At 34.6% G+C, this 20288-nt stretch overlaps 1 protein-coding gene across 3 annotated transcripts in view; it reads right to left on the reverse strand.

Moving 5' to 3' along the window:
- Positions 1-20288, reverse strand: part of GSK3B (glycogen synthase kinase 3 beta) — a 197037-nt gene that overhangs the window by 174783 nt on the left and 1966 nt on the right. The gene's annotated exons all lie outside the window — the stretch shown is intronic.

Consider the following 20288-nt stretch of genomic DNA (forward strand, 5'->3'; position numbering starts at 1 on the left):
CGACCAGGTCATGACACAACCCACTGAGCCACCCAGGCACCTCACTACTTTCTGTATTTTAGGGCAGTAAGTAAAATACAGAAAATTTAGGAAGTTACACACACACAAAATATGCTATCCAGTGTTAATGAAAGAGAAGGAAAAAAGATCTTAAAACTGTTTTTTAAGTCTTATTTACATTCAGGAATCTCTTTTCATTATCCAAATTTAAAGCTCAATCGATAATATTATATTAAAAAATTAAGTTGCAGAACATTCAGATATGATCCCAATTTTCTTAAAAAACCATTTGTGGTACATAGAAATGTTGTACACTCCTAACAGACAAATGTCTTGAACTAACTTAGTAGTAATTTCTGGAGATGTGAGTAGAGGGAAAGTAGAGGCAGAAAAGAATCAAAGAAAACTTTACACTTTTTACCATACATAGTTGTATACTGTTGGGAGTATTTGTGGTAAAACAGTATCTTTATAAAAATGAAAAATAAAATACCTTTTAAAGTTTCAGTGCCAGAAGAACAAGAGAATTGGTCTCACTGAAAATTTCCCTATGTAACACCTTAATCTCTACCTATATAGAACTGCTTGAATAAAAAACCTGAATGCTATGCAGATATACAAAGCAGTAAGAAGAGCTTCATATACTATGAGTAATTTCTAGGATTTCTGTTAAGTAAAAAAATACAAAGTATAAAATAAAGTGGAAATTGTATCTAAGAAGAGAGAAAGATGAATAAGTACACGTACATTTATTTTTTTAATAGCCAAAAACGAATATAAATGGTTACCTATAGGGGAGGGAGAGGATAAAAGCTGACTTTCTGATTATACTTTATACTGTAGTTTTGGAACATAAATATTTTACATAATTATAAAACAAAATTTAATCAAAATGAAAATAAGTTACTGCCAAAAATTGACAATAAAATGACCAAAGAAATTATGTATCAAACAAGTGGCTTAATGTCAGAGAGAAGTTATTTCAAATGATTTTAGAAAGGTAATTTGACTGTAAATCCCTAATAAAATCTATATTAAACACAAGAATTCTTAAATTATTTGCAGCAACCATTTTCTACAATAATCTCAAAATAACAACACTAATATGTATATATAAATATAAATCAAGTAATGCACTACTCACAAGATTTTTGGCATAAAAGAGCTATAGATATAAAGATTTAAAAAGTCAAAGGCAAAATCTTATAATAGCAACCTCTTACCCTTGAAATGACATCAGATTTGGAAATATTGGTATGAACTCATGGTGTATTTTCTGAATTATACAACAAGTTCAGCAAAGTTGCAGAATATAACATCAACACAAAAATCAGTTGTATTTTTATATACTAGCAATAAATAATCAGAAAAGGATATTTTCAAACAATTCAGTGTACAACAGGAATAAATTTAACCAGGGAGGTACAAGACTTGAAAACTACAAAACATTACTGAAAGAAATTAAAGAAGAGTAACTAGAAAAACATTCCAGCTCATGGATTAGAAAACATTATTATTAATACATCAATACAACCCAAACCAATCTACAGATTCAACACAACCCCTATCCAAACCCCAAAAGGCTTTCTTGCAAAAATGGAAAAGAGGATCCTAAAATACATATGGAATCATGAAGAATTCTGAATAGACAAAATAACCCTTAAAAGTTGGACACTTAAACTTCCCCATTCCAAAATATATTACAAAACTACAGTCATCAGGACAGTGTAGTACTGGCATAAATACTATATATGTATGTATGTGTGTATATGTGTGTGTGTACACACATATACACACATACATACATATATCTCGATAGAAGAGAACTGAGAGTCCATGAATAAACCCAGGTATCTATGGGTAACTGATTATCAACAAGGGTGCCAAGACCATTCAATGGGAAAAGAACAGCCTCTTCAACAAATATAACTTGGAAAACTGGACCCTTACCTCACATCATAAATCAAAATTAACTCAAAATGGGTCAGGGACCTAAATGTAAGTAATGACACTATAAAATCCTTAGAAGGAAACATGGGTAATTTTCATAACTGGATTCAGGAGTGCTTTTCCTGGTATAACATGAAAAGCACAAAAAAGAAAGAAATGGATACATTTGACTTCAAAATTTAAAACTTTTGTGCATGAAAGTACACTATCAAGAGAGTGGGGGAAAAAAAAAAAGACAACTCCTAGAATGGGAGACTGTATTTTCAAATCATGTATCTGATAGGGTCTAGTATACAGAATAAGTATAAATTAATACAGAATAAATATAAGGAATCCTTACAACTCAACAACAAAAAGGCAAACAACCCAATTTAAAAATGGCCAAAGGACTTGAGTGTATACTCCTATAAGAAGATATACAAATGGCCAACAAGCCCATGAAAAGATGCTCAACATCATTAGTTATTAAGAGAATGCAAATCAAAATCACAATGAAGCACCATTTCACATCAACCAGAATGGCCATTATCAAAAAATGGAAAACAAAAGTGTTGGAGAGGTTATAGGAAAAACTGGAACTCTCATTCATACACTGCTGGTGGGAATATAAAATGGTGCAACCACCCTGGGAAACTGGTTGGCAGTTCCTCAATAAATTAAACACAGAATTACCATATGACCCAGCAATTCCACTCCTAGTAAATACCTCCAAAAAACTGACAAGCATTCAAACAAAAACTTACACACAAATGTTCACAGCAACACTATTCACAATAGCCAAAACTCAAATGTCAATCAACTAAACAGATAAACAAAATGTAATTTATCATACAATGAAATATTTTTAAGCCATAAAAAGGAATGAAGTACTGATACATACTGCAACATGGATGAACCTTGAAAACATTATGCTAAGTGAAAGCCAGTGTACAAAAGGCCAGATATTGTATGAGTCCATTTATATGAACTGTCCAGAACAAGCAAATCCATACAGTCAAAAGCAGATTAGTGCCAGGGTCTGGAGGGAGGGAAGAATGCAGAGTGACTGCTTAATGAATACAAGGGTTCCTTTCGGGGTGTGGAAAATTTCTGGAACAAGATAGTGGTAATGAACACACAACAATGGGAATGTACTTAATACTGCTGAACTGTACACTTTAAAATGGTTCAAATGGTCAATTTTATGTGTATTTCACCACAATAAGAAAAATCCAACACACACACATCCACAGATATACACCCTAGCTCTGTCCACTAAATGAGCCTAGAAACAACAATCAACACATACTTGGGGCACCTGGGTGGCTCAGTAGGTTAAGCGGCCGACTTCACCTCGGGTCGTGAGCTCGTGGTCCGTGAGTTCGAGCCCCACGTCGGGCTCTGTGCTGACAGCTCAGAGCCTGGAGCCTGTTTCGGAGTCTGTGTCTCCCTCTCTCTGCCCCTCCCCTGTTCATGCTCTGTCTCTCTCTGTCTCAAAAATGAATAAACGTTAATAAAAAAAAAATTTAAAAAAAAAAACACATAGTGACAAATATCCAAATTATGGTCTTTAAATACTATTACTAATAGGAATGAGAATCCCTCAGAGAAATCTAAATTCTGGTTCTGGATCTAAGGCAGGTTATGGATAAGATGAGCCTGAAACATCTTGTATACTAGAAAACAGAATTACCAAAGATTACTGAGGTTATATCTACAGATACAGGAACCAATATGAAGGGGCTCCCACTGACTAAAATGAGACAATGTGAAAACTAAAAAGAAAAACTACAATGGATTAAAACAAACATATTCAAAACCGAGGTTCATATAGACACAAAAAAATTAAGCAATCTCACTGGTCATTGGCTACCCCTATCAAATAGTAAGAAAAGAATCTGCTGTTCCTCAAAATAATCATGTAACCTACTGAAATAAAGCTCTTTTTTTTTTTAAGTTTATTTATTTATTTTAGAGAGAGAGAGCAAGAACAAGCAGGGGACGCTCAGAAAGAGAGAGAGAATAAATACCAAGAAGGCTCCGCACTGAAGTAAAATTACCCCCATTCCACCAGAAGCCAGGTTCAGTCCCCATAAAAAGCTAAGTGGAAAGGAAAAAGAGAAAAGGAAAAATGTGAAAGAAGGAACCTTGTGACTCATTCTCTCCTCTCTATTCTGGTTAGTGACAAAGCAGTGAGGTGCTGCTGGCTGCCCTTTTAAGAATGCCCTGGCAAGGACAAAGAGTATTTTACTTATAAGAAAAGGTTTCCCATGAAAATCACTCTGCCTTAAACTGTGAAAAGTGTCTGATGTTCTTTAAGCCCCCAAAGATTTTGGCTGTTTCAAAGCAGTAAATAAAAAGTGAAGAAGGGAGAAGAAACTTTTCATGGGATGGGGAGTGGATAGTTTCTCTCCCCAGCTTCCTCAAATTAGAGAAGAAGGAATCAAAACTGAAGGAAAACGGGGGCGCCTGGGTGGCTCAGTCAGTTAAGCGTCCTACTTCGGCTCAGGTCATGATCTCGTACTCCGTGAGTTTGAGCCCCACGTTGGGCTCTGCACTGACAGCTCAGAGCCTGGAGCCTGCTTCCCATTCTGCCCTTCCACCGCTCATGGTCTGTCTGTCTCTCTCTCTCTCTCTCCCCCTCAAAAAATAAATAAACATTAAAAAAAAAAAAAAAACCTGAAGGAAAAGAACACAGTATTCTGCTTAACTCCATTCACAGTTAATAGCCTCAGTGGTTTTGAATGGTTCTAAATAGTTATCCAAATGTTCAGAGAGCACCTCAGACCACTTTAACTCTACCGAATGAGACTGCAGACAACCTGATTTGGGCGGGGGGCGGGAAGGAGAGAAAAAATCTTCACATTCCATAGCACTCTGGTGTGCCCATCACAGTTAAACATTTAATAACCTAATGGCCAATGTAAACCAAACTGCCAATGAATACAAACTAGATAAAAATAGCTTTCAGAAGAAAAATAGGCAGCCTTTAAAAGACTGACAACACAGACATCAGACTGACTTAAAATACAAATCTCACATTAAAAAACAAAAAACCTTTATGGACACTAGGCCAACATCTGCTTATTACAACTAGTATTCACTGATGGGGCGCCTGCCTACGTGGCTCAGTTGGTTTGGTGTACAACGTTGGCTCAGGTCATGATCTGTGGTTTGTGAGTTCCAGCCCCATGTCAGGCTTTGTGCTGACAACTCAGAGCCTGGAGCCTGCTGTGTGTCTCCCCCTCTCTCTGCCCCTGGCCTGCTCATGCTGTGTGTGTGTCTCTCAATAATAAATACATGTTAAAAAAAAAATTACAACTAGTAGTCACTAAAAATTTGCCAGATCCCTAATGGGAACTGTAACTGTCTTATAAACTGCATCCAAGATATAATTTCCATTACTTTAAAAAGGTTATCTGAAAAAAATAAATAAATTAAAAATAAAAATAAAAAGGTTATCTGGTGATGATTTTTTCTTAAAATTTAAAAAAGAAAAAAAAAGATTTGGAGGCCTCCTTATGACCACCCTAAATACACATGCCTGTTAAAACAAATAAAATAAACAGGAGTGCCTGGGTGGCTCAGTCAGTTAAGCATCTGACTCTTGATTTCAGCTCAGGTCATGATCTCAGGGTCGTGAGATCGAGCCCAGTGTTGGGCTCCATGCTAAGCATTGAGCCAGCTTAAGATTCTCTCTCCCTCTCTCTCTCTGTCCCTTTCCCTCTTGTGCGAGTGCACACACACTCTCTCAAAATAAATACACTTAAAAAATATATACAACAGATACAAAGAGGTAACAACCTACACCTAAGCCTTAATTATTATTACTATTAATAATAGCAGCTAAGATTATTATGGGTCAGACACTGTGCCAAGCATCTTACATGCATAATTATCTTCTTTAAGCTTTACAATCTCCAGAAAGGTAGGTAACTGAAATTAGTAACGTCTAAGTTCACTATACCTGATCAAAGAGAGGCTCTGGCCTTATGATGTCAAATACAGATATAAAACTATACATACCTAAAGATAGTATCACATCTCACTCAAACAGGAGCCTAATTTGTAGAGTATTCTCTAAAATCTTCCCCCCCGGAACATGGAGTTCATCTATGCAAAACAAAGGATGCAGGACACGGTCAACTAGTCAAATTCTTTTTTTCTTCTTCTCTAAATAGGGAAGTATATACTCTTTCCTAGTACTACTGCTAAGCCGCCATTTGTAAGTAAAACCAGAAATTCAATACAATCACATGGTAGCATAGGAAAGACAAAAGAGCAAAGATTTAGGAATCAGAGAGATTCGGATCCATTCCAGTTCTGCCCTGTTAGTATCCTCTACCCTCCAGAAGTGCCTTGGGTTCCTTGTCAGTAAAATGGAGACATCACCTAGGGCCTGTAATGCTCTTTAAATGCTGGCTCCTTTCCCTTCTCTTCTAAAATAAATGCAAGATCCAAATACCTAAGGCAGAGCTTCCAAAGTGTGATCCAAGGAATACCAGTCCTTCAAGGGATCCTATAAGTTACACTTCCTCAACTTGTCTGGCTATAGAATACTTGTTATAGTATTAACACCTATTAGAGTAACTACTATAGAAAACGCTGACCAAAGGAATTTCATATAAGCTAAAAAAAAAAAAAAAAAAATTGCTTCATATTCTATGATAGCTCTTTTGGATCTTTATCAACTATCTAGTTCCTGCCTTCATTCTATACAGTCAAGCTGGCAAAGAAGTGCCTTCTGGACATATGAATACTCCATTTATTAAGTACTGTGCATTAAAACCCAGATATCCTCTTATAAGTATGGTCCAAAAAATCTAACTACATGAAAAATAGGACTTAATATTTCAAAGTTAACAGAAAACAATTATTTTTCCAATAGTCTTCCAGTTACAGAATTGAGGTAACAAGGAAGGAAAAGTACATATATCAATTTTAATTTACCAGAATTGTGTGAAAGCCAATTATTACAAACAAAACAGGTACCTGGCCTCACTGGCAGGCACTAAGGCAGGGCAGAGGGTGGGAGCCAACTATACTCTACCTGAATTTTGTATCACCACAGGATTTCATTGTAATCTGACACTTAAAACACTCATTAACTAAGAAAAGTTCCTCAGAAGCACAGAAAATTTTCTCCAAGTCATGAGAATCTTAAATCAACCTTTTAAATTAACATTTTAGTCCCCAAAGCTACAGAAATTCTTCTTTAAAAACAATACAAAACAAAACAATTACAAACAAACAAACAAACAAAAACATGATGGGTCGCCTGGATGGCTCAGTCAGTTAAACGTCCACCTCTTGATTGAGGCTCAGGTCATGATCTCATGGTTTGTGGGTTCTGCACTGAGAGTATGGAGCCTGCTTGGGATTCTATCTCTCCTACTCTCTGCCTCTCTCTCTCTCTCTCTCTCTCTCTCTCTCAAAATAAATAAATAAACTTTAATTAAAAAAAAGATTATCAATGAATATGTTAAAATTTCATCTCTATACTTAAGACTTTTCATTTTTTGTTTTTCAACATTCAACATTTATTAAGTGCCAACTTGATAAAGAGAATTTTCATGTTCAAGAATAACATTAAGCAACAACAAAAAATACTGAGACAAGTGAGCAAAGAAAACAATAAGGACAGAAGCAGATAAAGTCTAACACTTCCCTTGAGTCAAACAATGATGTGTTATCTGGGTTCAATATTAGTGTCTTTAAGTTATCAGAGGTAAGAAGGCTCCATTTCTGCACAATCATTCACATTCTCTTAGGCCAGTAAAGCAGTTAAGAATTAGAGCTCTACCCTAAATTACCTGGACTGGAATATAGGCTCTGCCATCTGCTGCTTCTAAAACTTTGGCAAAAGTTACTTAACCTAATCCTGAATTTCCTTAAAGATAATGAGTTCTGGCTCAAAACGGATTCTGCAATATGGATTTCAACTATATTTTTTACCCATTTCTTATAGCCACTGTTTTATAGATAGCCTGTATTAATTTTGAAAGTAAAGTATTTGCTATTAAAGTTTTATTACAAAAAAGGATTTAAATACTTAGTTTACTTGCATGTGATTGACAATTATGTTCTTCTTGGTAAGAAACATTATAAAAAGTAAAAGTTCCTAGGTTACCCATAGAAACCTTAGTTCAATCAATTTCACACAATGTTCCTATTCTCTTTCCAAATTGTAAAGGCCACATAGTGTAGCAGTTAAGAGAACAAATTCAAAGTATGGTGACAAAATCTGCTGGCTATGTAAGGCTCTCTAAGCCTCAAATTTATTCATTTATAAACTACATTTGCCTTACCAGGTTGTGGTAAAGACTGAATGAGATACAGATAAATTGCTAAGTACAATGCAATGACACAGTAAGTACTCAAAAGTTTTTCTCTTTTACTTGAAGTCTAGCGTCCTGAGTTCAACATACTGGACCTATTCTCTACTACCTGTAAGATCCTTAATAAATCAATCATAATATTTATAACTTAGCTTCTTCAACCATTATATGGAGATAATATTGCCTCAAAGAACTATGAAAGTTAAAGGAAAGGATAGTGCTTAGCATACAGTAAATACTTAAAGGGCACCCGAATCTAAATTACTCCAGTTCTAAGATCTGGGCTACCATCAATACAGCATCCATGGAAACTCAATACTCATCATTACTATAAACATTGTTCTAATTCATATATATATATATATATATATATATATATATATATATATATATATATATATATATTTCACTAACATTTCTCTAACTTCTTTCTCAACCCTCACTCCTCACTTCTCAACCCGTAGCTCTGCTCATCTCTTTCCTAAACTTTAGAAAGTACACAGGCTTTCTCAGGTATATGCGAGAAATAAAAAGATTTTTTTAATCAGGACACTACATTTTTAAACAATATCTTACTCCTAAATTAATGCTGTTAACTGACAAGCTGTACAATTTACATTGATGCTACGTGTAAGGCAGTGGAGTCATAGAATCCTCTGCTTCTTGGGATCTGCTTTTTCTAAGGTCCCCAGGAACTGGTCCACCTGCTCCAATTTTAGAAGCCATGACACACACCCTTTATTTTTTACTTGGCACTCACTTTCCACTACAGTATTATAGAAATATAATACTAGAATATTTCTTCTATCCTTTGAAAGTACATAGACACTCTTAAATTTTTCTAAAACCTAACAAGAGGTAAATATATATAACATTAAAGTCTCAAATGTCTCTAAACAAAGGTTATCCCTGATATTCAACTGAATTGAAATAGAACTATGCTCTGTTCAAAAAAAAAAAAAAAAAAAAGATCTTTGTGGGTCCCTGTGTGACTCCAAAAAAAAAAAAAGAACTATGCTCTGTTCTTTAGTAACTCCTCCTGGACTTCAAGAACGGCATACCAAACAATTGTTACTTACAGAGAAAATAAATCTCTTCCATGTCTAAAAATCATGCCCCAAGCCAGGCAAGCATTTCAAAATTAACACAGTGAGTCACAGAGGCAGATACCATGTTGATCAGTAGAATCCAAATTATTATTGTGACAACATGATTTCTCAAAACCAAATACAAACAGCCAAACTTCACAGCTATTTAAGAGGTTGGATCATTTAGCAAGATAGCCCATATTGTTTATTAAAATTTCTCAACTCTCTGGGAAAGCTCTTGAACTGATATAACAATACATACTATTAGACCAAACAAATATGATCTTAGAGAAGAAAAAGAAGTCCTGTAAAAATTAAAGTTTTCATAAATTCCCACAATACAATTACAATCCATGACGAAAGGGCCTGTTAATATTTACTCTATCTCCTGCAGAATAAGCTACTTGGTGAAAATTTTAAAATTAATTTGTCAGATTTCATTGATCTACATCTTCTCTTCTATCCTCACCCACTCCAAATAAATTCCCAGAAGGTTTGAGGGTACTGTAGGAGCTGGACAGGTTCAAGGTTTTAAAGGTACTATGCTCACCAACCAGTGTGACCTAGCATTCAAGTTCTTTCATTCATTCAGCTGCCCATCCAAAAAGTTCAGAGCCACTCAGTTGCTAAGCACATAGTATAAAGTGTCTACATCTGTGTCTTTTTCCTTTCCCTGGTATTACGCCTTCATTTTTAAACAAAAATTCCTATTTGACTTTATAAATTAATTTCTTATATCAAAACTTTAATGTTTCTATAAATATCAGTGATAGTTTGGTGACCTGGAAACTCTATACCGTATAACTACCATATATGGTATACACATAACTACCGTGATAAATTGCCTTCAACTCAAACATATATATTAAGTGACCCAATTTAAAAGGCACTGTGCTCCACATTACAGTAAATACAAAGGTTAAGTAAAATGCTCCTTTTACCGTACCAGAACTTAAAATCCCCTAGGGTGAGACAAAACAAGTTACCCAGAACACAAGGCAGAATGTAAGAAGGGTGACAGAGAGTGCTACAGGAGTTACATGCAAGCGAATTTCATGCCTTGCGGGGGGTAAGGCATGGAAGAGTAAGTGGTTGGGGTGGCATCTGAAACCCTGAAAGCTGAGTAGGTCTCTGAAACAGCAAGGAGAAAGAATGTATGACAAAGAAGATTTACACTAATAAGATTCCACTAGGATCAGGGACAATCATGGCAATGACAATATTTAACAAACATACCAGTAAGAATTTCCATATACAATTTAACAGTTGTGCTAAAATATGGGGAAAAACTCATTGCCTCCTATAGCAAGCACCTTTCTGAAGAACATAAATGTCTCAACCTCTTTTAATGTGGTATAAAATTTCAAAATTAACTGAAGACATGACTAAAAACAAAACAAAGCAATAAGACAAATCAATGAGTGTTTTTAAACCACATACATCTTATCTGTTCCTTGAAAATAAACAGACTATATGATTAAACAGATTGACAACAGTGTTACACAATAACATAATTCTTGTACAAAACTCTAAAGCTACATTGTCCAATACAATAACCAGTAGCAACATGTGGCTACTGAGCACAAAATATGGTTACTTCAAATTAGGATGTGCTATAAGTATAAAATACCCACTAGGCTGTGAAGATTCAGCACCAAGGAAAAAAAAAAGAAAAAGAAAAAGAATGTAATATATCTTATTAGTAAATTTTATATTGATTACATATTCAAATAATATTTTTGATATACTGGGTTATTTAACAATATTAAAATTAAATTCACCTATATCTATTTACTCTTTTTAATGTGGCTCCTAGAAAATTTTATATTACATATATGACTCACACTTGTGGCTTGCATTATATTTCTATTGAAAAGCTCTGGTTTAAACAATTGCTTAACATTAGTTCATTAATTAGTCTGTACTTGGCTTTAGGTTATTGCTTCATGTCGGCATGGCAATCACTTGATCATAATGATAGAAGGTAACCACCCAACATCTATGCCTCAGTGTCTAGATACTGAAAAGATGAGACACATGCCAGAAAAGTATGTCGGCCTAACTACTGTTTTGGAGCAAATGTGTAAAAAAACAACCAACTAACAACTTTTCTGGATACATTTACCAAGCAGTTAATTTTGGAGGCACTGCTGGCTGATGTCAGAGATTGTTAAAGGAGTATTCAGCAATACAAAGAAATGGAATGCAGGGAAATACAAGAGTGGACCCTGAAGAGTAATGACGTCAGAATGACAGCTGCATAGCAGGACCCAGAGAACAACCAAGCTTGATGTCAGCAATAAGATGAGGACTCTAGGAAAGGACATTCCAGGAAAATAACAGACGGTGGGGCAGAATCTAGAGAATGCCTGATAAAGTTTGAAGTGGGGGTTGGGGGACAGAAGCAAAATTATGATCATTGCAAACAGGGCAAGAAAAATAATATGTCAACAATGAACTGTAAAAGAAAAAAAATAAAAGTGAATGGAATGTGACTGCCAGTTTGGAAACAATTTGATAGTTCCTTAAAATATTAGTTACCAGTTACAATACAACCTAGCAATTCCACTCGTAGGTATATACCCAAAAGATACAAAAATATATATCCACACAAAAACTTGTTCACAAATGTTCACAGAAGTATTATACTAGCCAAAAAGTAGGTAACAATCCACATGCCCATCAGTTGATGAATGGATAAACAAATGATGGCATTTCCATACAATGGAATATTATTCAAAAATAAAAAGGAATGAAGTACTGATAAATGCCAGAACACAGATGAACTTAGAAGACATTATATGAAGTAAAAGAAGCCAGTCACAAAAAGTCACATACTATATACCATTCATATGAAATGTTGAGAATAGGCAAATCCATAGACAGAAAGTAGGTAAGAGATGGGAGGAAGGAGAATGTGGGCAATGATTACTAATGGGTACTGGGTTTCTTTTTAGGGTGACAAAAGCGTGCTAAAATTAAATTGTGGTGATAGTTTCACAACTCTATGGACATACTAAAAACCACTGTGCATTTTAAATGAATGAATTTTATGGTATGTGAATTATGTCTCAATGAAATCATTTTTAAAAGGCTTATGTGATCATTGTACACTACTTGCTCCTGCTAAGAATACTGCTTAGTGTCTAGATACTGAGTATTAATCATTTGAGTAATAATTTAAATAATTATTTAACTGAAAATAATGGTATAACTATATTACTATGATAGCAAAAGGGCGGTTAGGATGAGAATAAATAATATCCAAATAATGAGAAAATAACAATATCAAAAAGTAATTTTAATAGCCAAAAGTATGCTAATTAAAAATAAGACAGAAACTTATACGGGAAAACAGCCATCACAGTTTTAAGGTTGCCTGTGAGAAACAGAAATGAGAAAGAGAAGACTGACTTCCATAATAAGACTTTCTGCATGATTTGATTTCTTTGGATCATATGAATATATTATTTTATAAAAATTAAAAATTTTTAAAAATAGACTAAGGAGTGCTTGGTTTAGAAGCAGAATGAAACCGTGCGCTCTTAAAGAGGTAAAAGGCACAGGCTTCATTGACACTGACGCACTCTGCGCCTCTGATCTCTCAAGAGAACAGGTTTTTCTCACCTACGATGTTAGAAAAATGGAAAGTTAAAGGAAAAAGTAAATGTTCCTTTGTGTTTTTCTTTACCACGACAAACTACTTCCAGCAAAAAAGAGAATACCTACTTGACACTACAGATCATTTCTCAAATACAACAAGAGTAGGAAATATTTTAAATGTGATAGTGTTCACTGGTTATGACTATTAGCATTTTACCTCTTATTGCCAAGAGAAGCACTCTCTCATCTTTCCACTTACTCCCCATCTAACTCACGTTTGGAAAAAATAAGGGTTTAGTAACCTACTAGGATGGAAAACAACAGCAATTTTCTAGAATCATTGATTTAAATTTTATTTTAATTCTAACATTCTTATGCTAAAGCCTGTGTTCATTTAGGTGTATACACACAAAGTATAATTCCATAAGAGAAATAACCAGTAAAGAATCAAAATATCTACAGGATACTTAAGAAACTGGAATGTTGACAGTCCCCAGGAAAGGGAACTGGTAGTTAAAAAGCAGGAATAAGGCAAAGACATCACCGAGAATCTTGAAAATCTTGAATTATATGAGTAAATTCTAACTTTTGAAGCAAAATATGTAAATAAGACAAGCACGTAATTGTCCATCATATGGCATGCAATTAATAGTGGTTATTACTATTTATTACATAAATATGACACACACACACACATATATACATATAATTACAAACTATTATTGAAACCCTACCAACTCAAAGCTTCCCCCTTCCCTTCAGAGTTTAATGAACAGAATGTGAAAACTGAAATTCCGATCGGACAGCTAATGCACCTGCAACACTGGCAGTATGAAGCCAGGCATAACTCCAGCATCTCAAATTCTTCAGATGTTGCCTCTTAAAAATCTAGAAGTAGCAATTTGACTCAGCTCAATAACTTCAACACAAGTCATGAAGAAAGTGGTTAATCAATTAAAAAGAATTAACTGACTTTATGGAATAAGGGGAAGTAGAAGGAGTCACATTGTTAAGAGATAGGTTAACCTTCCTTGGAAAGAAATCTAAAACACCCAACCTTTTTAGTTATGTTAGCCTGTAAGAATTTCTTAGATTTCCAAAAGAGAAAAAAGTACTTTGCCATGATTGTCCTTTTTCTTCAGATCCACAATTAAGATAGTGACCTTTTCAATTCTCATTAATAGGTCTTAACTGTGTTAGTAAAGTTACTCTCTAACAGCTAATCATAATTCATAAGAAAGCTTAAGTAACTGTATGCAGTGCCTTAACTAGAAGATAGCTTCACAGTTATAATGTAACTAATGTCCAATAAACACTTAACTGGTTGTATACACATAAAATCAAATACATATATACACACACACACATTTTCATGAAGTTTGCTGCCAACTATTAAAAGGAGGAAGAGAACACAACACTTCACACCCTATAGAAAGAAAGAAATAATCCTTAAGAATGGATAATTGAGAATCACATTCCAATATTACCTGGAAATATAAATACACCAGATTTACCTACGAACAATCAGTACTTCTCAATAAAAAACAGTTCTCTGAACATTAAAAAAAAAAAATCAATACTACTTATTTTTCTTTTTTGGCTGGCATTAGCCTGAATATCTCCATTTTCATGTTTGTCTTAAAAAGTTTTCCTGAAATCTTAAAAGCATTTTTTAAGCATTTTTTGAATATAACTATAAATATTTAAGTACTGTATTTGCTACCAGGCACGCCCTGAAACTAATTCAAAAGCAGTACTAATCATGAAAGTCTTATACATACACTGCTAAACTATCAATGAAAGACTATCCTACAAGCAAAAGGCACTCTAGCTTATCTCTGGAATCTGAGTAACAGGCAACAGCAATACAATTCTCTGAAACATATACAATAGAGAGCAACAGCTCTAGAATCAGGATGCCTGGGTTTAAATTCTAGCAAAGCAACTTTTTGCCCAAGTCACCTTGGGTAAATTGCTTCACTTCTCTAAATTTCATTTACCTAACCTATTAAGTGGGGCTAATAGTATTAGTTACTCTGTAGAGTTGCTGTAATGATTACAATGAAATACTGCATAGGAGCACATTGGTGGCTCAGTCAGATAAGCACCTGACTTCAGCTCAGGCCATGATCTCATGGTTCGTGAGTTTGAGCCCCACATAAGGCTCTGTGCTGACAGCTCAGGGCCTGGAGCCTGCTTCAAATTCTGTGTCTCCCTCTCTCTCCCCCTCCCCTGCTCACGCCCTGTCTCTGTCTCTCAAAAATGAATAAACATGTTTAAAAAAATGAAAATATTGCATATAAAGAATTTGGCAGAATGCTTATTTAGAACATAGTAAACATTCAATAGGCACATCACATGTCAATCACATTATTATTCATGGCCACTTTCTATTAAAGCAACCTATTTATTTTTAGCTTTAAAAGCCAAGGATTTCACATGACATAATTAATGATAAAACACTAATATTAGTGCTCTATACCAGTGTTACTAATATTTTTGCCTGCCTGCCTACCTACCTCTCTGACTTTAGGGCCTATAAGTGCATTTAAATTTCATCACGATCTAAAATACAAGTTTCTAGAAAAACAGTTCCTTTTCAATCAGAAATGTTTACTTTTTATTATTAATTCAAAGGATAATCAAGAAATTAACAACCCCAGAATATGTTGACAAGGGAACATATTAAGGGTTCATCTTTTGTGCCACTGTTGGCTATGGTACCCTGGAGACAAAAGGAAAAGTTGATTTGGCAGAATTAACTACAAAACAACAAAATACATCATTACCTCAATCTGATCAAACCAAAACGCTTCTAAGAAAACTATTCGATAAGAAAATGTAAGACTCAACTATTTACAAAGTTTTAACTTGCATACCCTTTGAAAGTAGACCTTTCTCACCAAAACATAAACAAGAGTGGGAAGGGGGACTGTAAACTAAAAACCCAAATCTACAAAGTTTTATCTTTATATTTTTTATACCAGAATAAGTACATTACAGACAAAAATATATATTGAAATAATTTACAGAATGCCTATTATGTACTGTGTATTAACTCATTTTTTAAAACAACAAACGTCCCTTCTTAAAATCAATTTAATGGTAAGAAACTTTTGGAAAAGCAAACTGCTCCTTTAATTCTACTGTCAGTTTTTCTTTGTACTATTCACACAGGTCTTTATATGAATATACATTTCTATATTACATTCAACCAATTTCAAAGGCATTTCTTATAACCAAGGAAGATTTGTACAATCCAAAATAGGAGCAAAGACTGTAACCTCTACTTTAAAACCAGTAAACCATAAAAATACTATCCTTGAAATCATTCAAAATTCCCTTTGAACCACACTCCCCCATCCAAAAGTATGCTAGAAAAAGAGGCTAAACGTTCCAACAAATTCATTTACTTATGGTGATTATGCTCTTAGTAGAAGAGGATCTGGGAAATCAGGTTGGTCCTGTTAATACCAGCATGTACTCCAGCACACACGCCTGCTCTGTCCGTCCATTCTCCATTGTAGGGTGGAGTATCACAAGAGACAGCAGACTTATAGCCTGCCTGACCCCATCCCTATCGCACAATCCCATGAGTCTTATTATAAAGTATGAAATAGTAGCATCAGGGTCAGCATATGCCTGTTTCACAGCATTCTCTTTACACACAAAAACACAGCACGTGCAGTCTCAGAATCTGCTGCTGACACCAAGCTTCCCCAGCCTTGCTGTTTCTCCAAAACAGTATCTCACATCTGCAACTTAAGTCCAAAACAAGGAGCAGACAGCACAGGGTGCAAGAACTGATTTTCTATGAACTACACCAGTGATATGAATGTCACCTCATTTTCTCAATGTCATTCACAATCAGCCATTAATTGATGTGTGAATCTCTTGGTTCCCTTGAAGTTTGGTCCTAGTATCTGTGCCTTATAGTCATTTCACAATAGCATTCTACAGATGCATGCATCAAGAGAGCATGCAATTCTTAGATGAAAGTCTTAGTGTTTGGAAAACTCTGGAAAGATCTGGTTGGGAAAGGAATGAAAATTTAATGAAAGTAAAGTTTTAGCTTTCAGTCTCATACACAAGCTCTCTTCCACGTAAACATGGATGATTTAGAAATTGCCTAATTCTGATAACCTAATTTTTAAATGTCACAAGATTACACTCCCTTGGGAATACGGTAACTCTAGGTTGCCACGTAATCTTTGGTTTTAATACTATACGACTAAATACTGCACAATATACAACTTCTATTAATTATTCTTTGACTAAAAAAAAAAAAAAACCTGACCTAATTAAGAGATACTCACGTATTTTCCTCTTTCCAAACGTTATACTTAAGCATTAAGCCTACCCAATTAGTTAAATTTGTGCCAAGAGTATACCAAAAGCATTTGTTACTAATATTTTAAACAAAACCACCACAGATAGTCCCTTTCCTTCTCTTTTTTGAGTAAAATATCACGTAATTCTACAGAAGGAATTGTATAGCTATTAACGTTTATTTAATAACACTTGAGTCTGTATGTGAACAAAAAAGAAACACTGGTTTCACCATAGTAAGTAAAAAGCAATATTTCAAATATACAATTTAAATACATGATTTAAACTTAGGATGCATGCTTAACTCAACCAAAAAGGCAAAAAGCATTTTGTTGTAAAGTCAACTTTTAATTTCTACTGAAGCCTTCACAAACCAAGTAAAGGCTGCTATTATTACTATTATTATCATTATTTTAAATGCAAGGTTTACCTAAGAATAATCATTATTTATGAAAAACAGGTTTTAAGCATGTTCCAAAGACTAAATTAAAGGCTAGTTAAAATACCTATTTTTACGTCACAGTTTAGTCCAAAAAATATTTCCATTGTTTTCCAACAAACTACCATGGAACTATTATAACTAGGGTCAAGTGTGAGGCTTTTGAATCTACATAAAAAATTACTTTCTTTTTTAAGACTTCAATAGAAAGTATTTAAATTAAAACCCTTAGTTTATTGCTCTAAAAAATAAATCCAACATTTTTAGGGGAAGAAAAGTTAGAAACTGTGCAATTAATAGGCTGTAAAATTAAATATCATTGCCAGTAACCAAATGCTGTCTGAACTTCAAGGGAACCTACTATACATTAAATTATTAAAAAGTGAACTCATCTACCCTCTCATCAAGGCACTTTCTCAACTTTCCCATTACAATCGGCAATATAACTCAGCAGGTCAAGTCTTCCAGACCAACAACATCAGAATTTATTTTTAACTCCTGACTCCTTCCCAAATATTCCCCTTCGATCCAATCCAAAGTCCTGCCAGTTCCTCATTCACACCATCTCTCAAACGTGTTATTTTCATACCATTTTCACATTTTATTTTATATTTTCTCATGATTCACAACATCCCCTACTATCTCCCTAAAAGGGCTCCAATGTCTACTGTAAGTCATTAATTCAGCTGCCCAAATCATGTTCAAATATCTCGTTCAACAACCTAACTCTAACAACCCTAAACTCTCTTGAATCTCAACCAAACTCTTACAGGCCCCCTCTGCCCTCCATCAGCTATCAAAAACACATTTCCCAAATTCTATCTGTTCTTACTTTCCCATTTAAGACCCTTTAATTCAGATTTACCAACTTGCTTTTTAAGTACAAAAATTATCTACCTGCCATACAAAAAAATACCATCTCTGCGCCTCTGCCCATTCCTTCCACCTAGAATCCCTTATGCTTCTCTATAAATTCAAGTGGCTGCCTCCTTTAACACCTGTCTTAAAAACCCATCTCTGCAAGAAGTCTTTCCTCTCCAACCAAGATGCCTTAACCCCTGTAGTCTTCATCCCTCTGAACAAAGCATTCTATTTGTATTCATAATCTTGCAGTCACCATGCTATTGTTTTCCTACTTTTTCCCATCAACTGCCTCTACAACTAAACTATAAGCTTTTGAATCCAAGGACTTCAATTTCTTTATGTATCTCTCTTTTGAACAGCGGTTCCTTAGAACAGTAGCACTGTAACAAATGTTTAATGATTCCCCTTTCTTCTAAACTGTCCTTAAAGTCAAGTGGTCAAAAACACACTGAACTCCAATTTTTTAAATGTTAAGTTAAACTATATGGTAATAGAAAATTAAACACTTTAACCTACACACTTTACAAGAGTTACTCCATCCTCCATCAACATCCACGCTACCAAGAATTAAGGAGTCATTTTCGAAGAAAATCCCGAAAACAAAATGAAAAGTCCAAAAATTTAACATTATAAGCTATTCTATTTTGAGCTCTGAAATTGATCTAATAAAATAATTACCTAAAACTGATTTTTAGTGGATTTTAAACTACACTACCAAGATGAAAAACATACAAACACTCCAGTATCACAAGAGGCTCTTAAGTAGCTATTATAAGATCTGCCTCATCATAGCTGAAAATTACCCCAGAATTTTAAAATATTCCTTTCAAATGACCCCATGAAGTGCTTAGAAAGCCTGATTCTTCCCTGAAAAATGCATCATCAGCTCCCCTCCTCACATACCCTGCATTCTGCACTAGTCACAAAAGTAAATAAATAATAAATAAATAACTTTTAAAAATAATCTGCCATTCAGCTACTACCTTAGACTACCCTGGTTCAGGCAAGTCCAAAAGCCAACATGAATTTAAACCCTGAGTTCAATTAAAAGTGATAATTTTATGTTCCTTAAGGATATAATAAATTTCACATAGGAGCATTTACAGATTTTTTAAAAATCTCAGTTCTTCAGTTCTCTCCTTCTAGGCAACAAAATGGGTTTTCTTTGCCCTCATCTTGTCCCCCTCTTGAGGAATAAGGAAACAATGTAGATATTTTTGTCAAATTCTGGAAGTATGGTTTAAATAAGCTATCACTAAATATGGTTCCACATCCTGGAACACTGGAACTTACTATACCAAACACCTCAAGAACATAGACTTTTTAGCACAAATCTAGGACAAAAGTACAGTCCGGAAACAACCCTGAACACAAGCTCAAAACTATACCAAACACCTCAAGAACATAGACTTTTTAGCACAAATCTAGGACAAAAGTACAGTCCGGAAACAACCCTGAACACAAGCTCAAATATCTCTATTATATCCAGGACCACAGCCTTCAGCAAAACCCATGACAGAAAGGTCTAAATCCATATTCTCATAACTAAACCCATAGTTTTATCTAAATGTGACAGGAAACCAATGCAAGAGTATTTTAAATCGTCCTAGGAAGGGACCCCTGACTTCTAGCTCATTTAACAAGGGCTGAATGCAATGACACCCCAAAACTGAACTTGATGAGTCAGTGACAATTAAC

The sequence above is a fragment of the Panthera leo genome, chromosome C2 (genome assembly GCF_018350215.1).
Source record: "Panthera leo isolate Ple1 chromosome C2, P.leo_Ple1_pat1.1, whole genome shotgun sequence".
NCBI classification, from domain to species: Eukaryota; Metazoa; Chordata; class Mammalia; order Carnivora; family Felidae; genus Panthera; species Panthera leo.